We start from the raw sequence: 15,628 nt of genomic DNA on the forward strand, positions 1-15,628 counted from the left end.
CCTCCCTGCTGATTATTAGACATAAGCCTGCGTTCAGCAGAGCCTGAATCCTCTGAGCCATCTTACCTCCACCATCTCTTCACTTTAAGCAAATCTCCACAGACCCGTGGACTATGCAGATCCCCCCCCTTTTTTTTGGTGCAAACATTTCTCTGCATCTACAGTCAAACTAGGCTACCACTCAGTTGGACACACTCAATAAATGTTGCTCTTCTCTATCCTGCTGTATTTCCCCCCCTGACTCCAGATTTTCTTCCTTTTTCTCACCACTGTTTTCTTTTCTCTCTTAACTCTCATCACTTTTCAGGAAGCTATTTTGTTAGTTTTCTGTCAAATGCAAAGATGCATTGTGCTTATTGTGGGGGATAGTGCTTTAATCCCACCTATAACATTCACTTGTTGGATGAATACTTAAAATTTGCCTAATTGTATATCCTTGGCCACTTCTGGTCTCATAACACTGGGTTTAAGCTGCTGTCTCCATGGCTACAGCCTACAGTACCACAGGCTGCATCCACTTAAACACAAGTGCCTCTGGTCTGATCATGCATTAGTCCATGGATAATTTCACATTGGTCTGGCAGCCTTGAAACAACACCTACATTGTTTTCTGTTCCATTAAAATTTCCATCCAGCATCAAACTCTTGAGCTTCAAAACGATGCTGACAGAATCAGGAAAAGGGCAAGCCACAGTTTTCTGAGACAGTAGTAGTGCCATTAAATGCACTTCCTGGATTCCCTCAGGCTAAGCAGAGATACTGTACATTAAGGCACAAATGCATCCAGTCAGTTTATAGTGTGTGTGCATGTGTGTGACCATTAATCCATGTAAGTCTTGGTGTTATTTGTAGTACTTGTTTGCTTAAACATTAAAAATTAAACATGACATTAAAGGGCCTAAATAAGCCCTACTGCTTATGATTCATTGCATGCATGAATAGGTTTCTTGTTCTTTCTTGGCTGAAACTATTCTTGTTACCTGGTTTAATGTGTTTTCCTGTAAATGTACTGAAATGTGCTCTGAACTGCTTTCATAACAGATCATCCAACAGGATAGCTGCCAAATAAAATGCATCTTCCTCCCAGAAAACTGACTGCTTTGTTTTGCAGTGATATCAACACAAAAGTGCACAGTTGCCTAATTTCTACAAAACTTTGGTCTGTCCTACATCCAGGGAAGTGTTGTAGCAACTTTAAATGAAGAGCAGTGGGTTTCTAAACAGAGGGACTGCCCAACTCGTGTTTCATCATGTCCATGTAGAGACAGTGTTTGACGGGTGTGTTTTCATCTATCAGTGTGAGACATGCTTCATGCCAGCCCTATATAATGTTGTTTGAAGCTGTTGGTCTTCAGCTCCAGCATCTCTAGAGACTGCCTGCTTGCCTGCAGGCTGTGGCTTAGGCCAGATAAAGAGTTTGATCCATGAGGGTGGATGGAGAGAAGGGAGAAAGAGAGAGGGAAAAGGAAAACAGAAAAGGGGGGGACAGAAGAAGAGGGAAAAGACAAAAAACAAGGAAAAGGGAAGGAGTTGGAAGAGGAAAGTGAGAGACAAAATATGATGCACAGTAGGAAAATGAGAAAAAAGAGGAGAGGAGAGGAGAGGAGAGGAGAGGAGAGGAGAGGAGAGGAGAGGAGAGGAGAGGAGAGGAGAGGAGAGGAGAGGAGAGGAGAGGAGAGGAGAGGAGAGGAGAGGAGAGGAGAGGAGAGGAGAGGAGAGGATAAAAATGACCCCATTGACAGGCCGTACCTAGGTTCCAGGATCGATGTGCATCTGAGCCCAGCGAGTGTGATATCTCCTACTAATCACAACGTGACATCCACTGGTCAATACTGCACACTCCAGGCCTCATCATTACACTCATGCTGGCCTCCCTCTGTCTGCACGCACAGCACAACAGGGCCACCGCTCCTCCTTGAACTCATCAATCTGGTTGCTAATCACGGGCATGCACACCACACCTGAGTCAAATGGTATTCGTAGACTAATTCGCTGAATTTATTTGGGGCTTGGCGCACTGTGGGTGTGGTTTATTACATCGAGATATTCCTGATGTCGTCCATAAAAAGCAGACTAAACTGAAATTTCCCAAACTTCTCTGTAATTGTTTAAAAGTCTTCATGAATTGTCCAAACTGGATCTCTTGTGATGAGCAGAATACTGCTATTTATTTCAGTCAACAAGCAAAAATAGACACTAAGGAAGCCTTTCAATGCGTCATTATAGTTGCCAGAAATATGAAAATGTGTTTGGTGACTACAACAATGAAACAGTCAATTTTGTAAGTGGTTAAACAAGTCTATTTTCAAGAAATGATGTAAATGAGACAGTGTTAAAATACAGTTACAAAAGAAAATTATAATTGTCCAAGACAGAAAAAAGGTAGGAGGAAAAATGGGAACATAAAGTCCTTTTATGATTTTTTTTTTTTTTTTGTGACATTATCTGTGAATTCTTATGTCTACACATGGGTGCAAGCACAAATACTAAATTGATTCCTGTCCTTCTTTCCCCCCACACCATTGCTGCTATACCAAGAGAAACAGAGAGGCTGCACGGTGAATTTTTCCATTTGCACTCATGCATGTGTCACTAATGCTGCAGCCTCTGAAAAGCACAGAATGCTATCTCTGTGCCCTTCTATTGCTAGCTCACTTTGTGTTGTGGCATTCGAGGCGGTATTCACCATGTGCACTCCACATTGCTGCAATGCCTAGATTGGCCTGATAGCTGTGTACGCACAACAACACGCACTGTCAGCAAGGCTTGACTAGGCGTCAATGTGGAAATGGGAAGAATAATGAGTTATTACAGGGTTATCTGTGTGTATCTCCATGTCATGACTGTGTAAGCGGCTCTGCTAATCTCATTAGATGAGACAAGTTGTTAAAGATGTTTTCTGATTTCCTCTCCCTTCTCCTACTGCGTCCACAAATAGATTTCAGATCAGTGTGCTGAGAGGAAATGATTAGTGCCTTTAGCTCTCACAGAAACTGGTTTTCATGGGAAGATTGTGTGTGTGGCTGCTGTGTACTAACAGTGCAAAACATCTGACTCCTGTTGTTTCTAAATATATGCACCGTGTTTTACACCCCATCTGCATTGTATAGCAGCCCCAAAGCCTGGATCATTTTATATATGCAGCAAACAGTGACAGTCAAAGACAAAGAGTGCACTGACTTCAAGGAAGTGAAGCTGCATAAGTACAAATCAGATGTAAAATATGTCTAGCATGGGAGGGTCAAAGATATAAGTCACACACAAATATGACAATTCAGCCATGAAATGTGGAGGGATGGCAAGCTTCTATTCTTGGCGACATCTTGCCAATGACAGCCAGATGGGATGACTGAAACTCATTTTTGGGCCAAGGAAAGCCACGGAGAGGGCGCAGTTGCATTTGTGACAGACAAATTATCGCAAGGGGTGTACACCCCCCTGGGGGGAATCAGAGGGATTCAGAGCAGAGATGGAGAGAAAGAATGACAGAAAGAGAGGGAACTGGAAGAAGAGAGAGAGGGAGAGAGCCGGAGACAGAGACCTAGGACTAAGTGTCTAAATCTCGCAGAAACAAATTAGCTGTGAGCTGTAGGGCTATGGGAGGTGAAACTGAGATGGATGGAAGCCTGGCTAAAAGCAGGAGGTGGGTGGAAGCTTACTGCTTACTATGGCCCTTCTACAGGATTCCAATACTGTGGATCACTAGCTTACAAGCCTTTGTGTCTGGTTCAAATAGCATATTTCCTTCCAATTACATTATTGTTTATTACACTGATTGTATTTTACACACAAAGGAACACAATGGACATCTGTTCATACATGCACAGAGCATGAGCATGTGGTCTTAGATGTGTCTGTGCATTTTCTAAATCTAAATGTCAATCATTTCCCCAGGGAAGTCCAGTCCTACCAAGTCTTACACAAAAAGCACCTACAGGCATAATATACAACCCACTCACATAAATGATACCAGCATGCACGTGCACGCACAAACACACACACTCGTATAATTCAGGATGCTCATTAGGCACCACACACAGAGTACCTAGTAGGCAGCAACCTTTTTTCTATGACCAAGAACATCAACAACTCTTTTAATCTAAACCACCATTAATGAACCAGAACCAGAGGAGATGTTAGAAAAAAATACCCCCTGGATGCGCTGTAATTCCAGCATCCCACTCAAAATTACAGTGCTCTTGCTATTAGAAAGACTCCCCCTGTTACGATGCCTTTTAGGGTCAGTGGTCATACCAGCAGCGGTGTCTGTGCTGATTAGCTATTGTACCAGGCATGAACATGCCAGGCTGGGTGCAGGTTCCAACAGGGTAAACATATTCTCCTAGCTGTGCCTATGTCACTATGTGTGTTCCTCTCTCACAGTGTCTGACACCACTCTCCTCTGCTTTGCCCATTGTGCCAGTAGCCCTGCAGCCAGAAGCCACGCAAGCTCTGTCTAATTCAAGGCGGCACACCATGCAAACAGTGAACAAAAATAGGATGGATACGTGTCGCCCTTCTCTTACCCTCATTCTCGGGTATACACGAAAAACTTGGACCTTGGTATAATGCTTTGAACGTGAGCCAAGCTTCTGGAGTTTCTTGCTCAGAGGAAAACCGTTTCACATGCGTGCATCTGTTATACGTGCATGTATGCTTTCATGTATATGGAAGCCTGTGTTCTAGGCACTTTAAGAAACACAGTGGAAAGATAGCAGCTCTGTCACAACAGCCGATCCCTGGAGAGCACTGTGCCTTCTACCCTGCCTCATGCTTCAAACTGTAAACTCCCATTGAGTCAATTACAGTGGCAGACTCTTTAGCCACCACAGCCACTTACTGTAAGTGGACATTGAGACAATTGGGTTATAACATGTCCTGCTGTAAAAATGGCTTGGAAAACTTCCATTGGCAGCACAGGCTCTCTGAAATCTACTCGAACAAATCAAGTCAACTGGAAAACCCAACAATTAAGAGCTATTTGTGCAGCCTATCTGAACTCAGCGTTCAGCCACTGAACATCGATCTGCTGCAAAACTAATCTAAATCAATCCATTCAAATGTTTTTATTTTGATTAGGAAATACAGAGTTGCTGAGATGTTGACTTTAGTAATAAAGATTAAAAATGTGTTGACCATAGTGTTTCATGTGTAGTGTATCATTCTCAGATGCTTCATTTCTGCCTCCTCGGAACAAAAGGCTGCTGACTTCACATTTATCTGCACTACAAACTACAAAATATATCTTGGGAAAACAAACAGACAGACATATAGATGAACTGAGCTGTAAACATCTATTCTCATTGTGTCACATACACAAGAGGAGGGAGGAAAAATGGGGAGGTCAGTGGAGGATAGGAGAGGATGGAAGAGGAAAGGAAGAGGGAGGAAGACTCTTAAAATTCCTCAGTGGGTGCTTTTGTCCCTGGAGAGTATTCAAAGCAGGCAAAGGCTCAGTGCATAGGAAAATGGCACTCTGCATGCTAACTGTGACTTTGCATGCATTGTGAAGTAGACACAGGCATCTAAATGCATTGGGTGACTCATGCAACCATTTTATCTCAAATATAGGCTGTTCTTGATCTGAGTTAAAAGGTCGAGAAATTATTTGAACACATGATTTTGTTTAGTTTTTCTGGATACAACTCTTTTCAGACAATTGTTCCACTAAATCAGAAAAATACTCAGTATTTTCAACATGCTGGTGAACTAACTTATGTCCTCTTGCAATAGATTTTGAGATGATATTCAAACATTTTGCTGACATCAAAGCATTTTATCTCGATAAAAAACAAACAAACAAAAAAAAACCTTTCTGAAACATCTCATTGTGTAGATATTCATCTCATGGAATGTATTTACTTATGCACCAGTTCTTTTTCTTTGGGATGTGCTCAAACCACATTCCAGAAACATTCACCAAAAATGTAATTTCTATTGAACAAGGAACATTAAAATATTAATGTCTTTCTTTATCTGCAGTGTGCTTTGCGCAGTTTTTTGGTGTTACTGGTAGTTTAAACCCATACAATGGAAAAACAACTACATTGTGTGCTTGACCATAGCTAAGAAGCTTTGATGGCTTTTCGGAACAGTTTGCTCAAAGCATTTTTATTTAACTATATTTTGCGCAGCTCTGCCCCCCTTATATAGGGTCATATTGGCTTATGATGCTCTGCAACTGTGAGTAAATATAAGCTTGTGTATTAGATTTGGCGCCTGAGATGAAATCTAATTTCGGTGAGCTCAGTGAGAGAGATTGCTTGCTGATACACATCCACACATCCAAGGCCACATCTGGCAGGTCCTATCAAATATACATGAACCTCAGGAGATCATGATATGGCTGGACTCCCATTATTTCCTTAGGTCTACAACATGTTATTGTGCATTGTAAGATGCATACACTGACATTTGACTTTGAGTTTTTACCATCTTTACACAGATAAATATTATGTGACATCAATCTTTTTTTAGCAACAGCATCTGCCAAGGTCTTGGTTACTTTCCGATATCATGAGGATACCATTTAAGAACTGAATACTGTAATGAAGGCAATAAAACATGGAGATGACTTGGATGATATTGAGAAGTGACAGTTAATTTCAGTCATTGGTGTAGCAAGCTGATAACAGATTGATAGTGTCGCAAACTGTAATGGACAAGTAATTAATATCTATTGCGCCGCCACCATTTGGAACACTAATGTATCATATTGAATTTCAGATGAAACAAAAAATGGAGTGACAGAAAACATCTCAATATCTGGCGCCGTGTCAACCTCATTTCAGACTGGCCGGTCTTATTACAAGGACTATATACATTCCCTTTTCACAGCACCACTCCAACCTGCTTTCAATTTTGGCAGGACAGAATGCAGTGTATTTTTACCTCCGGTCCTTTCTGTCAAGCTCTGAAAAGGCCAAATGGGTAGTGGTGGACAGTTTCTTCACCACCTCAATACCCCAAATTGTGTTGGCTGCTTACAGTGGAGTAGTGGTGCAGACAGTAAAACGCATAGTGACAGGCTGAGGTCCCGGCACAAGGACGAAGAGCTGTGAGCCGAGCTGTGGTGAGGAGCATCACATCCTCCCACCCGGGCAGACTCATTCACTATTTATTTGTGTTTCTGTGTGTGTGTGTGTGTTTGAGCATGCTGCTTGTGCTCACTGCCGTCATTCTATTTGCTTACATTGTGGGCTCTTGTGCGTATACACACGTTTGCATTCTGGTGAACTTTTTACTTACTGAGGTAAGAAAGGCATTCAATAGTTGCCTTTGTGCATCAGTGGCCACACTTCAGATTATCAGTCTTCTACATTCAAACCAGACTGTAGGCAATGGAGGAGAGAAAAAAAAAGAAAAAAACAAAATGTGCCGTTTTAGACTGCACAGTTCTCTTTCACATGTTTTTGTCTTGTTTCCCATGGTAACACGCCTTTCACTACAATCTGTCCCATTCCATATCTTCTTCTACTGTATATTCTCATCTCTCTGTTGTGTCTTGCTGCCAGCGCCAGTAGGCACACAGCTGTAGCCACATGAAATTGCCTGGAGTGGGAGCCTATCTGGACTTATATGTACACATGATCTGTGTGTGTATGTTTGCATGTGTGCTGAGGTGAGCCAAGTAAAGAGGGGATATTTATGCAGGGCAACCTTTAACAACAGTCAGTCTCATGGGTCTGGACCTTCCATAATCAGAATAGGGTGTGTGTTGTGTGTCCAGAATGACGGTGTTTGTGCACGTAGGTACCATACATGTTTGCGCAGCATCGATGTAACTCGGTGCGGATGAGGTATGTGTGCGCACAGGCGTGTGTGTGTGTGTGTATAACTGGGCGTGCTCGTCTATCAGTTGCATGTTGGCACGCTCCACTTTCTCAATGTCAAGCGAACACATATTCAACAGCAACTAACGTCACAACACTTGACACATATCGCACCCACACACATTCTTTTTCGGCACACATTGTGAGTGGCATCAGTAAGCCTATTGCCTTTACTATAGAATGTGTCATTGTCAAACTCCATCACCACATAGAGATGTGACACACAGGTCTGCTCTTGACACAAATATTACAAATTAACTTGTTAGTTGTTTAAAGTCTGGAAAATTTAACAAGTAGTTGTAACAAATTAACAAAATTATACAACATTTAGCATGCAGAAAAGGATTTATGCTCTCTATATATTTCTATGAATGCTGTTTTTACTTCTGCTACTGCTGCTTTTATTAAGTCAAATTTCTTAGCAATGATGCATTCTTTTGTGGTGTGATGCGACATTTTAAGTATGTGAATGCCAAACTATTTCTGCTTCACTTTGTATATGTCAGTTTCATTAGTGAATAGCTGTAGAAAGAAAAATATTTGTCACTTCATTAGGATATTTAATTAATATTTAAATGAAAGTCAAATTTAAATGCAATGTGTAGCATGTGTGATTCAAAATCCATCACTTACTAACTCTTTTCATTTCTGTCCATGCTTTCAGAATAGTCCAATGAATTAAACTTTTTTCCTCAGTGGACAAACTCCAAAGTAAAGATTTGCAAACAATGAAAAGTTATTCTTGAGTTGAGACTGTTTTGTTAGTTTGTTGAATCAGGACTGACTATGGATAAAAGACACAGCTGCAGAAATCAAACGGGAAGAAAAAGGGTTCACTCCTTTGTCCAGATTAACCCATAAAAACCCGGTACTACTTTTATGTCACTTTCCAAATAAATTTTTCTCTCCATTTAACCTTTCTTGAGTAATTTATCACCATTTATTATAAAATTATCCTCTGGATTTTGCTTTTTTCAGTGAAAATCAGGTATTTTCCTGTACTGAATATACTGATCATGTAGATGTTCATTAACGCTCAGATCAAAGTTGAGGGTTATTATATCAGAAACGGAGAAAACTCAAGAAAAAGTGACTTTTTCAGCAAAGATATCAATAACTGAACGTAAAAACAAGTGTCTCCATCCACTATCATTGATCAAACTCCATGGGTTTTACTGGTGAATTAATGTTGTAGAAGATGACGGTGTTTCCACATTCACTACGGAGCCTCTGAATGTTCAAATGGGTCATATCTGATGACCGTGAAAAGACGAAAAACTTAATTTTACATCAATTATTTGCATGGGTTGATAGGATTAGTGGATCAGAAGTCATTAAACACTTTAGATCAGTAGATGGTTTTGGTTGCCAGTGGCTGTTTGGGTCTTTATGGGTTAAAAGACTAAATGACCTGATGCTGTTGCACGTTGGTGTAGAGAAGTGAAGCTACTTTTCTATGCCTCTGTGATGAGTCATGTTCTCTGTCTACTATCGTATGGAGTAAAGATAGCAGCACTCAGAGAGAAAACAAGACAGATCCTTAACACATTTCAGTCCATGTGTGTATGAATTACCCTTGGATTCTGAAGATCAGATCAGTGATGGAATCCACCAACGGCCTGGACAGAGGATGTTCACTCAGCGGATTTACAGCTTCAGTGGTTTAGTCACCAACAACATCATTCAACATTTTGCACTCTATTCTCCAAATCATGGCTGCCGAAATCATGGGAGCCTCAAGATATTGTTTCATGAATATGCAGCAAAGATGCTCTCCAGAGGAACTAGAATGTAGTTGGAGCCAATAGAGATCAGGCAGACAGTTTGTGACAGGGGCATTTGGAGAAAACTGGTTATGGCTGCCAGCCTCAGCTATACAACATAACAGACTGCAGTCGACACAACCACAGGCTAAAGCAGTAGGGTCACATCTGACAGCATCTTAATAGCGATCAGTCACTACTAAACCTCCTTACCTTTGTTTAAATACGTATGAGAAGCTAAATATATCTCCAAAGAAAGGGATAGGATTCTTGCTTCCTCTTTACTATATGGCTTATACTGAAATTTTATTATGGAATATTTGCCCAGTTATGCCACTATTGGACGTTGATGCATTGCAATAATAAGAACAATGATAATAATAATAATGATAATGAAAGGAAGAAGAAATCTGTAGTCAGTAATTATGCTACTGCTGGTCTATATTTGCCTAATACAATATAATTATTCACCGGTAAAAATACTGTTTTGTGTACTACTATTCCAGCGTTCACTTCCCATGACAACAGAGTCTACATTTGCCATCATCTACTGTAAATAGCTTGAAGCATATCAGTGCTACCACATGCTGATTTCTGCCAATCTCCTTCCATGTTGCTGTGGGTTTTGTTTCCCCTGTAAGCAACTGGCCTGTGTTAATTCACCGAAGCACTTCCATGAAAACATGTCTTCATCTTTTGTATTTCAATCAAACATGGGCCAACCTTTTCCAGCCAGGGATGAGTTTTGGCTGTGATGGGTTTCAGGCGTTTTTGGCTCTGATCTGTGGTTGTTCCTGTGAATACCATCAGATATTCACAGTGCCATCTATGTTGTAGCTTTCCATCTTTCTCGCCAGCTTCATCAGTTTTGACACAGAAAAATAGACTTGTGCTTTTGGATTCCTGATAAATTACAGCTGCACAATCAACAGAGTTTGAATAATTTAACATCACACTGCTTGGAGCAAATTTTGGAGCAAAAAAAAAAAAAAAAAAAAAAAAAAAAATATATATATATATATATATATATATAAAAAAAATCACACACAGATACATACACGCACGCACCAAAGTAACCCATTCTCCTCAGAAAGTATCCTGCTTCAGGCGTCTGTCTGTCCTCTGGGATTTTGTAATCTTGTGTCTTTTAGTATCTCTGGCAGTGTATGGGGAATGTTTGATATCATACGGGCTGGTGGCTCTCAAAGGAAAACTCACATACCTATACACCGTCTGTCTTTTCCCAGGGGTCAGGGTCAGAGGGCAAGATGGGCTGGATAGGTAGTTGATCCACAGAGAGAACATTTATTCCATACAGCTCTTTAATAGAGACCAGAGGGAGAGGAGGAGCAGCAAAAGCTGGGAGGGTTGCAACATAGTGGCGCTGTTTCCCATCACATCTCCCTCTACTCTCCTAATGAGCATTCTATTAGCAGCTACGGGACGGATTTAGGCAGTTAGGCATACGGAGAAGGCTGGCTAACAATGCGAATGGTTAGCTAAACAGCTGTTCTCTCTCCGCTGCCACCTCCCATTCCCGGCTAATGAAGCCCTCACCGATGAGCAAGAGTCCTGGGACATGGTGAAGAACAGCCACAGAAACCCAGACAGGGAATCTCAGCCACTCACAAGCCTCATAAAAAGTCTGTGTAGAGGAGAGCTTCATGGATAGGACAACCAAGGATCCAATTAGGTAGTGGCTGTAAGGGGAACCCTAAGAATAGCACAATGGTTGACTGCAGACACTTTTATGAGCACTCTGTGCTGCTGTTTGCAAAGTAAACACTCCTTGACTAGAAAATGGCAGAAACCATGATGCCTTTCATAATGGATAATAAACAGATCACTGTGATGATTTTTGTGAAATGTTGCATTGTTACATTTCATTATCTTCTGCAGTGTGAGTAGTGTTTACGGTGGTGGGCATCCATCAAGATTAGTAGCGTGCCATATGGGTTTGTCAACATCTGAAATACTGTGGAGGATGCATGCGCTCACAACAGCTTTCACTTAAACAAGGAGAAATGTATCAGGAGATGAGCCTATTTTCATTTAGTGAAAACATGATGCTGCATTATCTTTGGCCAGCAAAAGGAGTATTTGTTTTAGTTAAATGTTGAGTCTGTCAAAGGCTTTGTTGTCTGATGAGTCACCTTCAAATGATACATGAGTTAACATCCACTTTTTCCTCAGTCGTCACTTCTGTTGTCAAGTCTGCTGCATAATTTAAAAGACAACCTCCTTGGAAGAAAACTGGCAAGAAATTCTAGAAGTCTACACTTACACTTTGCACAAATTAACAAGGTGTGCTAAGGTGTGAAAACATTAAGATCTCTGAGTACTTTGCTATTTCTCCTCTGTTAATTCTTCACACAGTTATCTCTGCCTCTGTGTTGAATACTAAACTACTAATCACAAACAACTCTGAGGACATCTTGCTTTTTTATTTGCTTTGCATTTGATCTACATTTGTTAATATATGAGTCACACAGGAAGTTTTGTTTTGCTATATTCATGTTCTTGCTCTGATAGGAGCTTCTCCAGACTGTGATTCACCTAAAGCTATAATATTTTTCACATTTTCCACATTAAAATATCTTGGCTCGTGTTATACATTTTGCCTCTGTATGTAAATGTCTAAGTAAACTGTCATGTCTTTTCAGTTTAACAGTCTGTCGGTTGCTTGTCAGTAATGTCATATACCCATGTTAGTGCTTACAGTTAGTTGCAAATATTTCACTGGAATGAAAAGAGATAGTGTGAATAAATGTCACAAAATGTAATGTGAAAAAAACTGCATCACATCAGTTGGTCTGTAAACATAATCTCTGCTTGAGTCACCTTAGACAGTTTTTCATCAGCAATGGTAAAAATAACTCGGGTTACCCCCTGATATTTAAAACATCCTCTACTAAAGTCACATTCTTTGAAAAAACTTGGTCACCTCTTATTCAATATCTCACACCTCTTAGCAGAAATTAACTTTTCACCTTTACTCTAACAAAGTAGTGAATAGACGGAAGGGTATGGGTGGATAGTGGGGGGGTGGGAGGGATATGTTGATTTTATGTGCATCTATATTTTATCTGAGGTGGACAGTCTATTTATTTATTTATTTATTATGTTTCATTGTGTTTTTATCTTAGTATTTTATCTTTTTATTATGCTTTATTGCATTTATTTTATTGAACAGCACTTTGAAAACATATGTGTTTGTTTAAATGTGTGCTTTATAAATAAAAATGGATTAGAATGGATATTTATTTTTATTTTCATTTGTCTTTGTTTTTATATTAATGTATTTTTTCCTCATTTGTGTTTTGTACCTCATGTTTCTATCTGTTCTTCATAAATTGTTATATGTTAAAAGAAAACAATAAGAGGGCATTATGTAAAAATCCTGCATGCAATGTGTATGCAGTGAACATGTAACTGTATGACAATGTGCTCTAATAAAAACCTTTGAGACAAAAACATCCTCTACTATAATATATTTTATTATTGTTTAGACTGAGAAACCCCTAATGGATGACATTATATACTATGTATTTGCTAGCTGGACATTTCACAATAATGTTTTACTCATTGATTTTTCAACTGTGTTTTATTTGCACCTTATATTTTATTTGAAAGGTCATTCTGAGTATTACTACACTGTGAAATGGTTTGTTAAAAAATAATCAAGTAGAGTATAAACATTTAAGTCTAAAGTCTTAAGAATTTAGCTGTGATCAGTGATTCTCATTAATATTTTTTAACATATTTAATATTTGACACTATTGACAGATTTCCTGGTTGCAGCAAACAAGGAAAACACAAGGAAAGAAACTCTGAGCAAAATATTTGTGATAAAAGTACACTAGATTTGGCATCCTACCACAACACAAACACTCATCTGTTCCTTATAGTTAAAATAATTCTGGTATCTGCTGACAACAAACAGTACCACAGTTGACAATTCTGTACAGTGTATTGCAGTACATGTCCACATAGCAGAGGTGAAATCAACTGAACAAACTGGACATCTGCTGCTGTCTAAGGCTGCATATTGTCAAGGGGCGACATATTATATTGACAAGAAAAGGAACTCTGCTATGATCCAATTTACCAGGTAAGCAGTGACATTTAATACAGCGTTAACAGTGAATGTTTCCATATTTTATCAGCAGACCGTTGTGTGTCCTATACATATATAGTGTTAGCTATCAGTTGAGTACATTTGTAAGGGACGGTATCATCTCACTAAAAAGCAGGCCAAGTTGGTGCCATATGGATGAAAAAATACTCCATTTGCTGAGCCTGTTTCTGATTAGTGACTCCGTCTGACTGTCAAAGACTAAAAACAGCTCCAGTCATTGGAAACAATCGTTAAGTGTGTTGTGTCCTGTTTTAGGATGCTTCAGCTGCCTGTCAAGTGTGTTCTTAGCTTAAGGTGCCCCTGGAATGTTTCTCCGAAAAGCGCCTGCAGCACTTCTTAAATTTCACCTCTAATATTACCAATAAGAGCTCATTTTGAAACACTGTTCATGTGATAATGCTAAAAAAGACATTTCTGGTATTCCTTTGTGTTCCTCTTGGGAGCTTGTGAGGTGTTCCTCACATTGCAAAGAAGGTATTAACCCATGAAGGATCAAACAGCCACTGGTGACCTAAAACCATCTACTGATCTAAAATGTTTAATACCTGTTGATCCACTATCAATACATGCAGATAACTGGTGTAAACTACAGTTTGTCGTCTTTTCACGGTCATCAGATATGACCCATTTGGATGTTCAGAGGCTCCATAGTGAACATGGAAACACCGTCATCTTCTACAACACTGATTCATCAGTAAAACCCATGGAGTTGGATCAATGACAGTGAATGGACGCACTTGGTTTATGTTCAGTTAATGATAGATATTGTTGAAAAGGTCACATTTTCTTCATTTTTCTGATATTATGACAATCAATTTTAATCTGAGCTTTTACGAACATCTACACGATCAGTAAATTACAAATGGGAAAATACCTGATTTCACTGAAAAAATGCAAAATACAGAAAATAATATAATAAATGGTGATAAATCACTTAAGAAAGGTTAAATAGAGAGAAAACCTCATTTGAGAACTGCCACAAAAGTAACACTGGGTCTTTATGGGTTAAAGCACATTAGCAGACACTAGTTGCTTTTCCATTGGACAAAACTTTACCAATATTTACTAAATGTCGAAAAAACAGAAGTGCGTAACATCAGTTTTTCCATTAAATCACAAATGCGATGATTTGTTTATTTATTATTGAGTGATGTCGCAAGAAGTCATTCCATGAACATGGTGACAGACTGTTGTTTTGAATCTAGAATGCTCGTTACCCCTCTATCCCGTACTAAATTTAAAAAATGATTCGGTTTCCTCCAGTGTCCACACATACTGCACCATGTTTATTTTAAGTCTTCTACTTCACTTGTTGTAACATCCAACAACATCCATTGCAGTTTTGCACAATATAACAATTTTGCTACACCTGAAAAACCACCTCTTGAAAGCTAAAAAACTTTTCATCAAAAAAACAAGAGTTTTGGCAAAATTGTCATTTTTCTATTAGGCAAATTTTTATGCACAAGTTATTTTGTGCAAAAAGTGGACAAAGTCTGATCTTTGATTTGGTGTAAAAAAAAATTGCTGTCAAAGGTGGACATACTATAATAAGCTTATGTAAGTTTTTGTTGGGTTTGTTATTTTGCTTTGGATTGAAGGTGTCTTTTCTATGTACCACAGGGGCCATAATTAATCTAACTCACATAGAGGACATGCACGTAGCCTGGCTGGAGTTCCTAGTAAAAGTCTAGGCAGCGGAGTAGAGTGAACTGACTGTCCCTGTTATACAGAACAAAGCTGCACATCCCAAAGTGACTGATGGCTGATATCCTGTGTTCATGAGCAACCATTTTAAAGCTGCTGTGCGTAGAAAGACTTTAATTGCCCATGAGATCAAATTTCCAATGAAACATAAAGATGTTATTTTAAAAGCTCAACTGACAAAACAGATT

At 39.4% G+C, this 15,628-nt stretch overlaps 1 protein-coding gene across 1 annotated transcript in view; it reads right to left on the reverse strand.

Moving 5' to 3' along the window:
* nlgn3a (neuroligin 3a) overlaps positions 1 to 15,628 on the reverse strand; it is a 122,188-nt gene that overhangs the window by 14,687 nt on the left and 91,873 nt on the right.

Source organism: Sphaeramia orbicularis, chromosome 10 (assembly GCF_902148855.1).
Source record: "Sphaeramia orbicularis chromosome 10, fSphaOr1.1, whole genome shotgun sequence".
Classification (NCBI taxonomy): Eukaryota; Metazoa; Chordata; class Actinopteri; order Kurtiformes; family Apogonidae; genus Sphaeramia; species Sphaeramia orbicularis.